The sequence below is a fragment of the Bactrocera tryoni genome, unplaced genomic scaffold (genome assembly GCF_016617805.1).
Source record: "Bactrocera tryoni isolate S06 unplaced genomic scaffold, CSIRO_BtryS06_freeze2 scaffold_11, whole genome shotgun sequence".
Classification (NCBI taxonomy): domain Eukaryota; kingdom Metazoa; phylum Arthropoda; class Insecta; order Diptera; family Tephritidae; genus Bactrocera; species Bactrocera tryoni.
The window spans coordinates 7,703,179-7,719,891 of record NW_024395824.1 but is presented as its reverse complement, the minus strand read 5'-3'; positions in this window follow the sequence as shown (position 1 = coordinate 7,719,891).

Sequence of the window (16,713 nt, the reverse complement as noted above, 5' to 3'; positions counted from 1 at the left end):
TCAGTTATGAGCTTAGCAACACATTTTCCGATTCATTTTTATATATAAGATGTATGAAGAGAAATATATTTCTACTCGGTATATTTGCGAATATGTGTGTGTCGTTTTTGCAACTCTTGCTTTGTTTTTTATGTTAAAATTTTTATTTATGCTTGTGCCTTTGCTTACTTATGCAATCCTGCTTATTGTTTTGTTACACATATGATGATACTTGAATGTTTTTTGTTTTTTAATAAGTGTTTGAATACACGAACGTAAGCTAGTATATAGGCAATAAAGTAATATTATTTATTAACATATATTGATATAATGTATATACGTTATACCAAACTGTGTTCGGTTTTTCCCGCAAAATAAACTCGAAACTGGGACAGTTTGGTAACCGTTTTTTCGCTGTTAACTCGGATTTCGAAATACGGATTTTATATTAGCATATAAAACGTATTTTTTACATCCATACATATGTGCATTAAATCGATTTAAAGAAATGAAATAAATACGCTCACTTTATTTTTCCTCAAGGGGGCGTTTTATGCGCTGTAGGTGCTTACAAGCCTGGCGTTTTGTCCCAATTCCTAATCCTTTTCCACTTATGAAGTCTGCTGGCTATGAGAATGGCTTTGTAGTTTTTGTTGCTTTAGATTTAGTTCATATTCTTTTGTTCGCGCCCGAATATTTGTTTTTGTTTTCTATTAAGGTGCTTTAGTTTTTCGCGCCCGTTTCTTGTTTAACTTTGTTTTTATTTATTTTTTTTATGGTTTCGCGCCCGTATGTCTGTATGTTTTTTGTTGTACCTGTTGACTGTGTCGTATATTATGATTTTTCATGTAATTTGTTTTATTTTTGTCACTTCACATTCTCTGTTACCACCGTGAATCTTCATATATTTCCATACGTACGTACGAATATATGTAAATATATTTTTTAGTACACAGTACTGCAGTTTCTTTTTTGTTGTATATATAAGTTAATGGTTGCCACCGGATGATTGACAACACACTGGTTTGAATGGTGAAGTCGAACTCGAATTTCTTTATTAAAAACGTTTCTTTTATACAGCATTTTTCTTATATACTATAAACTTACATATGTACGAATTCTTACTTACTAGTACTTATTTCTATATACTAACGTAAGCAATAATTATAGCCAAACAGCAAACCTCAGTTTGGCGGCGGCACGGCTTCCGTTCTGGTTTAGTGCCAACGAAATGTGCTGTTGTTGCAAATTTTGGAAATTGAGCAATGATATTGTATATTTACAGAATATTGTTGAATTGAGTAATATCAGTATATTTTGCTAGCTACGACAACTTTGTTGTTGTACATTTAGCTGTGATAACTCCCCCCTTCTTAAGCATCAGCGTCTCGCTGGTTAAGAATTATTGGCTACTGAAAGCTGTGGGTAATCTTTTATTGGTGGGATAAGAAATGAATTTCTGGTTTTTGGTTTGAGTTTGATTTATAAAACTAATGATATTGTCACTGCAACAAGAATTGCTAAGAAGCTTGAGCTAATTGAAATAATGTTTTTTGATGTTATTCGTTCTAGTTCATTTACATTATTTAAATGTAGTTTATGTAAATAGTTTAAGTCTAATTTAATTTCATTTTCCGTTAGGTTATTCTGAAGTATTGCGGGTAAGATTTGGTAGGAACTTGTTTGCCAGTTTGTGTAACTAACGTTATTCAAAGTTATAGTTTCGTTAAAGAAGTTTATGAGAAAAGTACCATTTAGTTTAAAAGATGTGTTATTATAAGTAATATTTCCAATAAAATTTGAAAGAAATATTGTTCCTTCACTAATTAATTCAATTATAGCTTGGTTTACATATCCACTAAGGATCTGTGAAATGCAATGGGTTTTGTTTAGTTTTTTAAGTTGGCTTCTCTTGCTTATAGTAGTATCATCTACTTCAATGCAATTTCCAAGTATGCCATATTTGTCGTTTTGGGATATGAAAAGATTGGTGAATTCTAAGTATACTCATTTAAGGTGGTTTACAGTCGAACGTATGATAATATTATTGTAAAGGGTATCTTCGGTTTTTGGAAGTGAAATTACATATAAAAGAAGTGAGTCTTTAATAATCACAGAAGGTTCTGCATATTTGAGTGCTTGCAGTTCATTTTAAAAGGTAATGTCTCAGTTTGAGAGAGAATATTTGCGATATCTTCTTTATTTAGAATTTGAGAATGAACGATTCCTTGTTTTGCTAATTGGGTTGCCATTATAATTTTTGCAATTTCGTCTTTTACAATACCTAACCTATTATATAATGTTTGTGCGAATAATTCCTTATTTTCTTACTTATTTCATCCACATGTTATAACTATCTAATATTTTATTATTTGTCTTGATAAGGTATGGGTTTGTGGTTTACTGTACGTTACTGTTTTCAGTCAGTTTATGTGTTGTGGAAAGTATTTGGTCCCAATCAGTGGCATCGGGATTTCCTGCTAACCATTTCCAAGCAGATCCTATCCAATTGATTGATCTCTTTTGAATAGTTGCATTTTTGGTATATAGTAAGTCTGACGTCGTTGGTAATTTTTTCGTAGTCGTCCAAGTCGATAGTGTGGATGATTTTATACGTCCCTTTTGTAATCTTTCCTTGTAATCCTTGTTTGATCGTCACGAGCGGGCTGTCATATTCGTAGGTGTCCACTGTTGCAGTTGTCCAGTAAGGTAAGAGTCTAAAGAGTAAATGTCAGTTATGTAGTTTTTTAAATGTGATTTATGAATCTTTCTGTTATCTTTAGTAGTTATTGTGACGGTATTGTCTTTAGCGACAGTTTCTTTTTTAAAAATGGGTTTCGTTTTCCCTTTAATTTGTTTGTTCTTTTTAAATATAGTATCACCAGGTTCGTAATTCCTTACTTTTGACCTATTTTTATTGTGATAATATCTGCTGGTTTTTTTCGTAACTGAATGTATCGTGTTATTATATCTGTCAACGGCAATATTGACAATTTCTTTAATAGAGCAATCAGGATATTCCACTTGGAGACATCTGATTATTTCAATAATATAATATTTATTTCAATAATTTTCTGAGGTGGTGATAGATAGATTTCAATTCCCAACCCTTCTAAATAGTTCAGAGTTATTGGGCTTACAAAGCTGCCTTCATTGTCCATGACCAAAGTCTTTGGTACAGTGAAATAGTGTAGAAGCATTATCAATTTATCCCTGATATGCAGTACTGATTTATTTTTTATCCTGAAAAATTTTACAAATTTAGTGAATTTGTCAACGCTCGAAATATATTTTTCGCCGAACATTTCTATAATGTCGATATGCAGTATTTCTGTTGGATACGAAGGTATGGGTGTTGTCTGTAACTTGGGTTTTTGTGGATGGAGGTCGTACTTATTACATCCGCAAATTTCACATGATTTAGTATATTTTTTAATAAGTTTAGTCATTTGTGGAAAATAGTATTTTTCCAATATCTGTTCTTTATTTTCTTTACCGTTGCGATGGGCTCTTTTATGTTCTTGTTCTATTATTTTAAATTTGACATCTTCGCCTGCGATATCGGTAACTACTTTCTGTGTTATCCTGATACGAAATTGTGAGAAATTTTCTTGATATATTTGCTGTAGTAATGAAATGTATTTCTCTTGGATTTTAATTCCATTGATTATTTTTGGGTTTAGAACGCTTTTCAAGATTTTACTTAAGTTTTCTTTATCGTAAACTTCACATTTAATGAGGTGTCTGTGGAAGCTTGGATAAGGTTCTTCGTGTGTAATTTCCTCCTCTCCTTCTGTAAATATAAGTAACTTGATTTTTAAATACGTTAATTGGAGCTTCACATTGAGGAATGAGCTTTGAGCTATTCTCTTCTGCGCTATGTGGTGTATTTTCATCTGTGGATGTTAGCGTGTTAACTTCTATTGGTAGCCGTGATAACGCATCGGCGACTACGTTTGTTTTTCCTGGTTTGTAAATTAGTTTATAGTTATATTCTTCTATCCTTGCTTTCCACCTATTTAACTTGGCACTGTTATTACTGTTGCTTAGTGCAAACGTCAGTGGCTGGTGATCAGTAAGAATTTTTATTTCTTTAGCTCCATACAGGTAAGTCCTTAATTTGTCGAGGGACCATACTATGGCGAGCATTTCTTTCTCTATTGTCGAGTAATTCTCTTCGGTTTTACTGAGTGATCTAGAGATGTAAGTTATGGGTCTGTCTTGACCAATTATCCCTTTTGAAAGGACTGCTCCGATTGCAGTATTGGAAGCATCTGTCGTCAGAATAAAGGGTTTGTTGAAGTCTGGGAATACCAGAATTTCAGAAGATGTAAGCAAATATTTTATGTCATTAAATGATTTCAAGCCTTTCTCTGTTAGTGAAATTTGTATCCGTTTGGATTGACTTGCTTTTATTTGAGCATTTTCACCTCTAGTTAAATTGGTAAGTGGCTTGACAATTTTTGCAAAGTCTTTTATAAATCTCCTATAATACGATGCTTAACCCAGGAAACCTTTTAATTCCTTAAGGTTAGAAGGTGCGGGAATTTTTTTCATAGCGGATATTTTGTCAGGATCTGGCAAAATATCTTCGCCGGCAACGATATGACCTAGAAAATTTACTTCTGTTCTAAAAAATTTGGATTTTTCCAGATTGACTTTTAAATTTGATTTGTACAAAAGCATGAACACATCTTCAATATTTCGTAAGTGTTTCTCTTTATTTTTTCCCATTATTATAATGTCATCGATATAAACGTAGCAGGCTTTTCCTATAAGCGTTTTGAGAACATCATAGATCATTCTCTGAAAAATTTAAGGAGCATTTTTAAGATCGAATGGCAACCTAGTAAATTCATATTTACCACTGGCTGTGGAAAAGCTGTCTTTTCTATGTCCTTTTCCTTCATCCTGATTTGGTGGAATCTGGATGTAAGGTCGAGTGTAATAAAATACTTACATTCGCCTAAGCTAGCGAGAGTGTTGTTTATATCAGGTATTGGATAGGAATCAGGTATAGTTATTGCGTTTAGTCGTTTAAAATCAACAACTACTCTATACTTTTTTTCTCCTGATGGACCTGGTTTTTTGGCACAATCCACAATGGGGAGTTATACGGACTCTTTGAAGGCCTTATTACACCATTGTTTAGAAGTTCTTTTACTTGTTTTTCTACTTCGCCCCGTAGGTTTGTTGAGTAAGGATATTATTTTGTATATATCGGTTCTTCTCTTGTTGTTCTAATTTCTGCTAATACAGTTGTGTCGATTGTCCCACTGTCGGAGACTGGTCCGAAAAGTTCCGAATACTTATTTATCATTTCCTTAACTTCATGTTCATAGGGGTTTTCTTGAATATTATTTATTTGTTTAGAGATATTTTGTTTTAGTGGCAGTACCACATCCTTGAGGGTTATTGTGTCATTTTTTCTATTTATGATTGCTCCCAATTCTTTGAGGGTATCATCGTCAATGATGCCATCAAAAGATTTTAAATTGGGTAATGTAAAGAAATCAAAATTATTTGTAATACCTATACTTCCGAAGAATGGTCCACGTAGTTTATGGGTTATATTTACTTGACCTGTGGCTGAGTGAACCTTAAAAGGACACTCAAGTTTCTTTGAATTTTTTGAAAGTTTTTCGGAGACAAAGTTTTTATTAGCTCCCGTATCTACAAGGAACTTCGCGATATCCCCGTTCTTTAAAGTTAGTTCTAAATAGGGTAGGGTAGACAGGCGCCTGTCATAAAATTTATTTCCTCGTGCTCTGTTTGGACATTAAATAGTTTTTGGGATTTCCTAGGGATATTTGAAGAATAATTGGATGGCGTATTGTTCGGTCGATTCATATAGTTTATTCTTCGTGAGTGTATTGAAGGGTCCACCTCCATAGGGATTGGTGGTTTAGGATTGGTTGGTCTGGGTGGTGGCGGTGCTTGATTTTGCATGTTTTTATTATAGATTAAATTTTTTTCGGCCGGGCTTAATACCCTTGGTACAAATATTGGCTTTGGATTCATTTGATGTTTTTGCATTTGATTAGAGCTACCTCCAATTTTTGTATATATTGAATAGTTTCTTAAGTTAATGTTTTGAATTTCAAGGCAGGAAGCGTATGCTTCGGGTAGGTTGCTGGGGCGTTGAATGACTAGCATTCTAGACAATTCGCCGTTTAGGCCTCTGATAAATATATCAAGGGCTCGATTCCTATAGGTTTCCAGTAGAACATTATTTGTTTCTCTTGAATAATCATGACTCTTTATTTTGTTTATTATCAGCGATAGTTGGTGATTGACTCTTGCGCAGAATTTCTCTACGCTGAAGTGTTTTTGGGATAAGGTTCCTAGTTCGTGTTCTAGAGTCCTAAGGTCGCGTTTGTCTGCATAGTGTAGTGACAAACAATTTTTGATTGTTCCCCAATCATCATTGAATATGTTGTATGAGATTAAGGCCGTATCTGCAGGGCCTTTAATTTTCTGCCTAATATGTCGTAGGATGGCTCTATACAGTGACTTTGTTCTGACTACTTCGTAGTCCTGCAAAACAGATTCGACGTTGTGGATCCAGGATATGAATTGGATCGGATCTCCTTCGAATGTTGGGAGGTTCTTCACGCTGTCAGGTAATCTGCTAATTTCTATTAAGTCTGACTCAGTTAAGTGAATATGGTTATTTGAAATAGAACTTTCGTTATGGGGACTAATTCTACTTTCTAACTGATTTATCATATTGCTCAATATTTTTGATTGTTCTATTTTTTTTGATTGTTCTATTTGTGCATTAACAGCACCTATTAGGTGTGTAATAGCTTCTTGAATTTGCTCCATTACTGTGATTTACAATTTCGACTATTTATTGCTTTAACAATATGATACTCTATATATATTTATTGCTATTAACAATTTTTTAGATTTTTTATATATCGGGTATAAATTTTATTTGCTTATTAAGATTTTTAATTTTTTTTTATATATCGGGTACTTATTATAATACTTAAAATTTATTTGACCGATATTTATTGCTATGCAATATTTTTAATATATCGGGTAGTTATAATATTTATGTAAGCTTAATATTAACTTACAGGAGTATCAGCTTCAACTTTGTCATTCTCTTTGGACGGTCCACTTGGTCCTGTTTGAAGCGTTAGTCCTCTACTGGGGGGTGGATAACGTCACTCCAGGCGTTAATTTGGCGGCTTCTTGTTTCAGTTGCTCACTTTATAAGTATTTTTAATTTGATTTGTCAAACACTTAGCTTTATTGTTTAACAAATCTTAAGATATGTCACGACACTTGATGCGCTTTTTTGTTTTCGCGTACACTTGTAATTAAATTTCCGAACAAAGTTTTAAATAATGTTTTTAATGACTTATGTCAAACTCGACTGAACTTTCTATAAAAATTAAATTCCGTCGTTTATCCTTCTGGATAATGATATTTGTGCGTACAGATTCACTTTAATACTTTTGGTGTAGGCAACTTCAAGTTTTTTAAAGTTCTCGGGCGCCAGTTAATGGTTGCCACCAGATGATTAACAACACGCTGTTTTGATTGGTGAAGTCGAACTCGAATTTCTTTATTAAACACGTTTCTTTTATACAGAATTTTTCTTATTTACTATAAACTGACATATGTACGAATTCTTACTTACTAGTACTTATTTCTATATACTAACGTAACCAATAATTATAACCAAACAGCAAACCTCAGTTTGGTCGAAAACGGCTTACATTGCGGCGGCACGGCTTCCGTTCTGGTTTAGTGCCGACGAAATGTGCTGTTGTTGTACATTTTGGAAATTGAGCAATGATATTGTATATTTACAGAATATTGTTGAATTGAGTAATATCAGTATATTTTGCTAGCTACGAAAACTTTGTTGTTGTACATTTAGCTGTGATAACTTATACATATATGTTGGTTTTTTCTTTATTGTTTTTTTGTTCTGGTTGGTTCACTGCACTATTTTTTTTTTTGGTTTTTGTTCACCGCACAATTTATTTTTTTTCTTGTTTTAATTTTTCTCGATTTTTTTTGTTTCAATATTTGAAATCCGAGTACACGTATACGGAGCGGGGAGGATGTAAACCGGACCGCTGAGTGATCGGAGGAGGTGATGTTTTAATAATCCCGGTGCGCAAGAGTTGTAGAAAGACGTTGAGTTCTGATGAATTTGGTACAACAAACGAAAGCTGCTCACAGCGCAGTATAGAGCGGTATTTATGTAGGACTGTGTAAACGGACAATAAGACTAAAATATAAATGCAACACTGGGTAGGGAACAGATGTGACAGCAGCGAATGGACTGGAATGACAACGAAACAGTAGGTACGAAGACGAATTAAGGACAGACAAACGGACAGACCACGCAAGACCACCAGCAACCACGGACCACTCCTCATGCATGTGTACATATAAGGTTACATAAAATAATAAAACTCGCGATTTATATTTTAAATAAATATTTCAAATACAAAAGAAACGGCAATTTTTAAATCAATCCTATAAGTGGTGTCAGAAAAGGGATTAAAGTGCGATTTAAAGTTTTTTTTTACATTCTAAGCGCGTTCATACAAGTGGTACGTGGTGTGCGAAATTGCGGTACCCAAGACGCATAACGGACGAGTGGTAAAGCCTGGCTGGCGAAAGGAGCGTTAGCAACAAGGCGCAGCGTCGGTGAAGACGTAGCAGCAGTAGCAGTAACTGCACCAGCAGCAGCAGTAGTAGCAGCAGTAGCAGTAAGAGCACCAGCAGCAGCAGTAGCAGTAACAGCACCAGCAGTAGTAGTAGTAGCAGCGGTAGCAGTAACAGCGCCAGCAGTAATAGCAACAGCATCAGCAGTAGCAGCAGCATCAGTAACAGCAGAGCAGGTATATACAGTGTGTACGGTAAAGTACAGTTCATCGTTGGAGGTGGCGTTACATTTCGTTGGAGAAACAGCTAAGTCTTTTGATATATATGTACAACTGCACATTTTTCGAATAACGTAAAATAAGTTATTGAATATTTTTGTGAAAATTTTGTGAAACCTTATCGAATATCGCAACAAACTTTTATTGATGAAAATACGTTTTTAAAAATTCTTACGGGAGATATATAAGTATATAAGAAAGTTAAATGCGGATATTGTAATAAAATTCGAGTTATAGAAAATATTTCACTTCAAAAACTGTATGCGAAAGATTAAAATGAATATTGTAATAAAATTCGTTTAACAAACAAGTTATTAAAATTGTACACGGAAATTGTAAACGGGATATTGTGATCGAATTGAATAATATAAAAGTTATCAGAATTGAATGCAGAAAAAGCGAATATTGTAACGCAAGCTAAACGGAAATGTTATTATTGAAATTACGATTTTTAGAATATTATCGATTTTTTGTACATCATTGTAAATTATGAACAGGAAAGACATTTTTGAGCTGACTGTTGACGGTCTGAAGGAAAGGTTAGGCGACTTAGGGCTATCGACTATTGGGCGGAAAGCGACACTACAAGACAGACTGATGGAGCATTTCGGCCTGACTGTGAGTGACGGTTTCGAAACTGATGTGGAAGAGGTAGCAAGCCAACGAAGTGTGCGTGAGGTTAGAGTCGAATACCACAACTTTACTCTCCGAGATGTTGCGGACTCAATGACTTCGTTTAAATGAACAGGTCGTCCAAGTTTCCAACAATGGCTTGAGGATTTTGAGGCAAACGCATCAGCAGTGCATTGGAACGAGCTGCAGAAATTCATCTACGCAAAACAACTGTTGAAGGGTGCGGCAAAGATTTTTATAAGGAGCCAGAGAGGAATAAGCAGCTGGAGTTCACTAAAACTTGCGCTGCGGCAGGAATTTGGTATAGCATTATCATGGATTGAAGTACACCGTACTTCACATAGTCGTCGGAAGCGACATGGGGAAGATCTTCGAGAATATTTATACGTTTTAATGGAGTTGGGGAAACCGATAGAGCTAGATGACTTAAGCCTAATAGAATATTTTATCGAAGACATACCGGACTCAAGGTCGAACAAAAGTAACCTATACCAGGCGAAAACTATACACGATTTGAAGGAGCAGATCAAGGTATACGAGAAGATTCGTTACAGCCAGTCACAACCCGTGAATGGGAACAGGAGAAGGCATCGTCGTCAAATAAGGATTTCCAGAAAGCAGTTCCATTTAGCAGGAAATGTTTTGTCTGCGGGGATTCATCACATCTTGCTAGAAGCTGTCCACGTATTAAGACATCGTGTTACAATTGCGGTAAAGAGGGTCATCGTGCAGCTAACTGTAAGGCAGGAAGGAAAACTCCTAAATCGGAACAAAGCAGCGTCAATAATATGTCGGATGAAGGAGAAATCGTAAAATCGGAGAAGCGGAGTGGATTGATTTTTAAGGATGTAAGTTTCAACGGAAAATCTGCGTCGGCATTAATCGACACAGGTAGCGACTTATGCATTATACGTTACGATACGTTAAACACACTTAGTCCGGATGTTGACTTAAGTAGTGAACAGCGACAGTTGATGGGTATCGGTACCAGCAAACTTACAACAATAGGTTGCTTTACCACATCTATCGAGATAGACAACATAAAGTTGGAAGTAAAATTTCACGTAGTGAGAGAGCGAGACATCAAATTGCGCTCGTGATTGGTAACGACGTTCTGAGACAAGTCGATTTATTCGTTACGGAAGATGGCGCCGAGTTCAGGCAAAAGAAGGTGGAGGAAAAGCCACAGAGCAAGGAGGAGGTGAATACTGGAGCAGTAAGGAAAGATCGCAGTGTTGGGTCAGCGAAGCCTAAGAAGTTCGATGTGAAATTAAACGTGGGCACAAGGGTGCATGAAGATGAGGAGCAGTATATGGAAGCCGTTAGGAAGTGTCGCAGGAAAATCCGTGATAGAAGAGCTTTGGAGGTAGCAAACAATGAGAGCGAGGGCGCTGTTGTGGCTAAGGAGCCGAGAGAGTTCAGGATTTCAGAAGCGAGTTCGAAGTTGGTTCATGAGACTGCGGTGATGGGCACTGATGCTAGATAACAGGATTACTGAACTGAGCGAAGAGTTTGGAACAGTGTATATGGTCACAGGAATGGAGAAGGTACCTGTGGACGAAGTCGATCTTTCACACCTCAACAAAGAGCAAGCAACTATAGTAAGAAGAATGGTAGCGAATTATAAGCCTACAAGCAATTCGAATTCGCCAGTAGAGATGAAGATCTTACTTTCAGATGACACCCTCGTATATAACATAAAGATAGTTCGCGATAACTTCCCGATGCCAAATATCGACGACGTTATCGAAAAGTTACAGGGTGCTAATGTTCTTACGACACTGGATCTTAGGAATGGATTTCTCCTCAAGGAAGTACACCGAATTCGTTACATACAACGGGCAATATGAATTCCAATACGTGCTTTTTGGTATATCGAATTCGCCGGCAGTTTTTTCAAAATTTATTTCAGCAGTATTTAGAGATGTTATACAAGACGATACTGTGGTGGCTTACATGGACGATTTAGTTATTCCCTCCAAGGATTACACTGAAGGCGTACACAGTTTAAAATGAGTTCTACGAAGAGCTGAAGAATATGGTTTGCGGATGAAATGGGACAAATGTCAGTTTCTTATAAGTAAAATAGACTTTCTAGGCTATGTTATAGAAGACGGTTCGCTAAAACCATCTGATGCACAAACGAAACCGATTTGGAATTTCCCACTGCCACATGACCAGAAGGCTTTACAGAGATTCCTGGGATTGGCATCATACTTTAGAAGATTTATCGATGGATATGCTGTAATAGCCAAACCGCTGTCCAATCTACTCAGGAAAGAGGATAAGTTCGAGTTGCGCGACAAGCAGTTGGAGGCATTCTAGAAGTTTAAGTCAGCATTGATCAGCGCTCCAGTCCTAATGTTGTACAATCCGAAAGCAGTGACTGAAGTACATACAGACGCTTATATATCCGGATACAGAGCAGTGCTACTGCAGAAGGATTTCGACGATGAAGCGTTCCATCCAGTTCAATACATGAGTCGGAAGTCAAAACCAGCAGAGGAAAAGTACCATTCGTACGAACTCGAGGTACTAGCGATTATAGAAGCACTTAAGAAGTGGAGAGTATATTTGTTGGGGATAAGTTTTAAGATAGTAACAGATTGTAATGCATTCGCAAGAGTTCTCGAGAAGAGCGACTACGAAGACTTTTATATCAAACATGGAGTACTGTATAAGGATCCAACAAGAGAACTCCTGGTAGTTCCATCAGTCATGGAAAACGAAATCATCAACATGGCACATACGCAAGGACACTTTTCCATCAAGAAAAGGGAAGAAGCAGTAGAAAAAACATTTTATATACCAAATTTAAATAGGAAGGTAGCAAAGGTTGTAAGAAGTTGCGTAGAGTGTATCGTCAACGATACAAAGTCAGGAAAGAAAAAAAGGTTTCCTAAATCCCACTAGTAAAGAGGACAACCCTTTGGGAACATTACATCTCGATCACGTTGGGCCGCTGGAGTCGACAAAGAAGGCATATAACTACATCCTTATGATGGTGGACGCATTTTCCAAGTTCGTTTGGCTATATCCAACTAAGAACACAGGAGCTGATGCAGTCGTCGAATGCTTAAAGAAAAGAGCAGCCGTTTTCGGAAATCCAAGACGTGTCATAATAGACAGAAGCGCGGCCCTTACGTCGAATTTGTTTAAACAGTACTGCGAGGATGAGGAAATCCAGCATCTATTAATCGACCACGAATTATGTCTGGACTTGAGATGCAATTGAAAGGAATACCACATTTACTCGAACTGCTGGAGGAATCAGCCATCGAAGAGCTCGATGCAGAACGCGAGGTAATTCGTCAGAAGACACGACACAATATTGCTAGGATTCACCAGGAAAATAGGAGAACATTCAACAAAAGGCGAAGAGTAGAGGTCGACTATAATAAAAACGAGCTAGTAGCCACCAAGCGAACGCAGTATGGAGCAGGATTGAGACTTAAAGCAAAATTCTTCGGGCCATATAGAATTGTTAAGAAGATGGCACACGGAAGATATGAAGTCGAGAAGATCGGTGATCATAAAGGACTAAGACGCACGATAACAATTGCTAAATTTATGAAGAAGTGGAACCCGTCATTCGGGGCCGAATGAACAGTCAGGATAGCCGAATGTAGGACTGTGTAAACGGACAATAAGACTAAAATAGAAATGCAACACTGGATAATAGGAACAGATGTGACAGCAGCGAACGGACTGGAATGACAACGAAACAGTAGGTACGAAGACGAATTAAGGACAGACAAACGGACAGACCACATGCATGTGTGCATATAAGGTTACATAAAATAATAAAACTCGCGATTTATATATATTACAATTACAAAAGAAACGGCAATTTTTAAATCAATCCTACATGTATATAGAACGAATGTTGACGGTCGAATTGTTGACGTGCGAAAGTATGTTGATATGCGACGAGTGTGTGACGAATTGAGCTAACTTTCCCGTGTGTGAGTTGGGTTGCGTACAAGTGAGTTGTGTTATATTGGATTTGTGATGTAATGTCAACAGCTGTGGTGATTTAAGAGGTCTCATTAGGGTGCGACAGTTTTTCCGGGTAGAGTGGGTGGATGCTTAACTCATTTAAACAAGAGGAATATTGAATATTTCTTTTTGATACATTTCTTGACTTGAAAATCGACAAATAAACTATGTTGTCAATTTTATTCTAATATATTTGAATACTTATATTTGCGGCGTTGTAACTTTTTCCTTCTAATACAAATATCAGAAAATGTTCATTTTATGATTTTTAGCTTTTGCCGTCGTCGCGAAAAGACGCTTGTGGACAAAGGCTTGTTCGGGGAGATGTGATGGTGTTTGTTTTTATGAATGAAGCAAGTTTGCCTTTTGAAAGTGCCTTGGCGTTCTTGAATGAAAATATTGTTGTTAGGTGTTTTTCTACAAATTTTGGCATCGACTATTTGACTGCCATATTGACTAATGACGCTGCTGATGCTATTTGAGACGATTGTTGTTTTTGTAGAACAATATTTGTAGTTTATGCGGGCGACATATTTACATATGTACGCAGAGATGTATATATAGACTTGTGTATGCATTATTTGTGTGGGAATGTCATACGCACATATGCATGTACATTCATACATATGTATGTACATATAGAGCAGTGCGCGCACATTATATTACTGTTAAAAGATAATATAACGATTTGTATTTGAATTGTACTTACATACATATGTACATATGTGCTGATGTGTAGATGCGTATGAAAATTAAAATGAAATATTGTTGTAATATAATAAGTTTTTTAAGATATTATGATAGTATGTCATATACATATATGTATATATTACATATCTACATAAATATTTATGAATTTATAATATACTAGCTGACCCCGCATACGTTGACCTGCGTGAAATTATGTGTTTTGAAATGAAAAGAAAGTTGAATTTACGTTGGAAATATCAATAGCAACCGAAGGTATTAGCAATCGCCGTTTTTCGGGTAGATTATGTAAACTCGTCCTAAGGAATTAGTTGAGAACACACCTGGATGTCAATCCATGTATAATATCAAGGCATTTCCGAATAGAGCAATGTGCTCGCAAACGAATCACTGACGCAAGTTGAGAAAAAACTCGTCAATGTAAATTTTGTTGTTGGAGGTGTTTTCGCTGGCTATACTGTATTCTCTGGGTTGAAAAACACTTTTTAGCCATTCTCCAAATGAACTGCGAGACGCACAACAGTCGAAAAACGTTCATGAATTGCAAAAGTAAATACCCTACAAAGCGCTTTATTGCAATTCACGTATCGACCGTATCGTTCAAGACCAATATTGATATGAGTTTTGAATGTGAATTAGACAACAGTGGAGAGTATAGTTCGATCCATATGTTGTCAACTTCGATATTCACTACTCTAAGTTGTATGGTCCACAATTTTTTTTTTAATTGAATGACGTTGACATTTAAATTGAATTACGTTTACATTTGTTACGCGCGTTTTTTAAAATATGCAAAATGAAATGTATATTTTTCAATCTTTCTGAGAGATTTTCTTAATATTTTTTTCCATAAGAACCTTGTACAGAGTATTAGAAAACTACAAAAAAAAATCAGCCAAATCGGTTCAGCCATTCACGCGTGATGCCGTAACAACGCACTCGTTGTCCTGCGTGAAATTATGTGTTTTGAAATGAAAAAAAAGTTGAATTTACTCTGTGTTAAAAATCATTTATTTTCGATTTTTCTAAATTTTTCAATGTCACGCAGTTTGATAAGCAACATTTTTTGGTTTCTATTCCGGTGCGTAAATGTACAGAGAAGATGGGGAACTCGGGAAAACCCATGCAATCGTAGTTACGATAATTTGGCCAATTTGGCTTAAACATTCGTGATGAGTTCATATTTCGTTGAAGTGAATTGACAAAAGGGAGGTGGAATTGATATCAAACCAATGGAACAGAAATTTGCCTATTTCCAATTCCAAACGAATACGATGTAAAATGTCTTCAGCAATGTACTTTTGTTCGTGTTCCATAATTGACGCGGATTTGAAGGCTGATATGTCGAAATGACCATCGCGAAAAGTGTGCGCAATGACTCAAATCGAACTGAACAACGTACATTTATTAATAGCAACCGAAGGTATTAGCAATCGTAGTTTTTCGGGTGGATTATGTAAATTAGTCCTAAGGAATTAGTTGAGAACACACCTGGATGTCAATCTATTTGTTGGCATTGCTTTCTGCGTACCTATTTCTTCGGCGATGCATTCCATGCATAATATCAAGGTATTTCCAAATAGAGCAATGTTCTCACAAACGAATCACTGACGCAAGTTGAGAAAAAACTCGTCAATGTAAATTTTGTTGTTGAAAGTGTTTCCGCTGGCTGTACTGTATTCTCTGGGTTGAAAAACACTCTTTAGCCATTCTCCAAATGAACTGCGAAACGCACAACAGTCGGAAAAATCGATTTCACCAAACTACAATATCATACATTGGCATGAGTTTTGAATGTGAATTAGACAATAGTGGCGAATATGGTACGATCCATATGTTGTCGACTTCGATATTCACTACTCTAAGTTGAATGGTCAATGTCATGCCATTGTCGTCTGATGAGCTACGACTATAGAGTGGATATCCATCATTTCCAGTTTGCGTTTCCGAAAGAAAAGCACGTGGATAGTGTTTCGTGCATTTATTGCAAGTGGGATTGTGGTGTCCGCAAGGTCCATGCACCATATTGGTTTTCATCACTTCGTAGAATAATGGATTTTTCTCTGCATGAGGAATTTCCACAGAAATGATTTCATCAATTTGATCTGGTGTAACCACCATCCACCATTCAAAGAAGAATGTGTGCGTGCGGCAAACATCGTTTTTGCAACTCAACAGAGTACATCCAGCATCTGACTGCACCATACTTGTATATACAATATATATATTATACATAGGTTGCTTCAAGATAAAGTCCATCAAATATCGTAGCTGTTGTTTGAAAAATCTTTCTGTATTATCGTGATGATCGCTTGCTGATTGACAGCGATCCATAATTCCACACATATGTCATCGCATCCTGGTAGTCTCATGTAGTTCATGTTGATACGTTGATGGCAAAAAGAACGCCGACCGATATTAGCGCGATGTCTTTGTTGCCTCGTAACAAATTTCAATCTGTAATTGATCACTTCGTTTG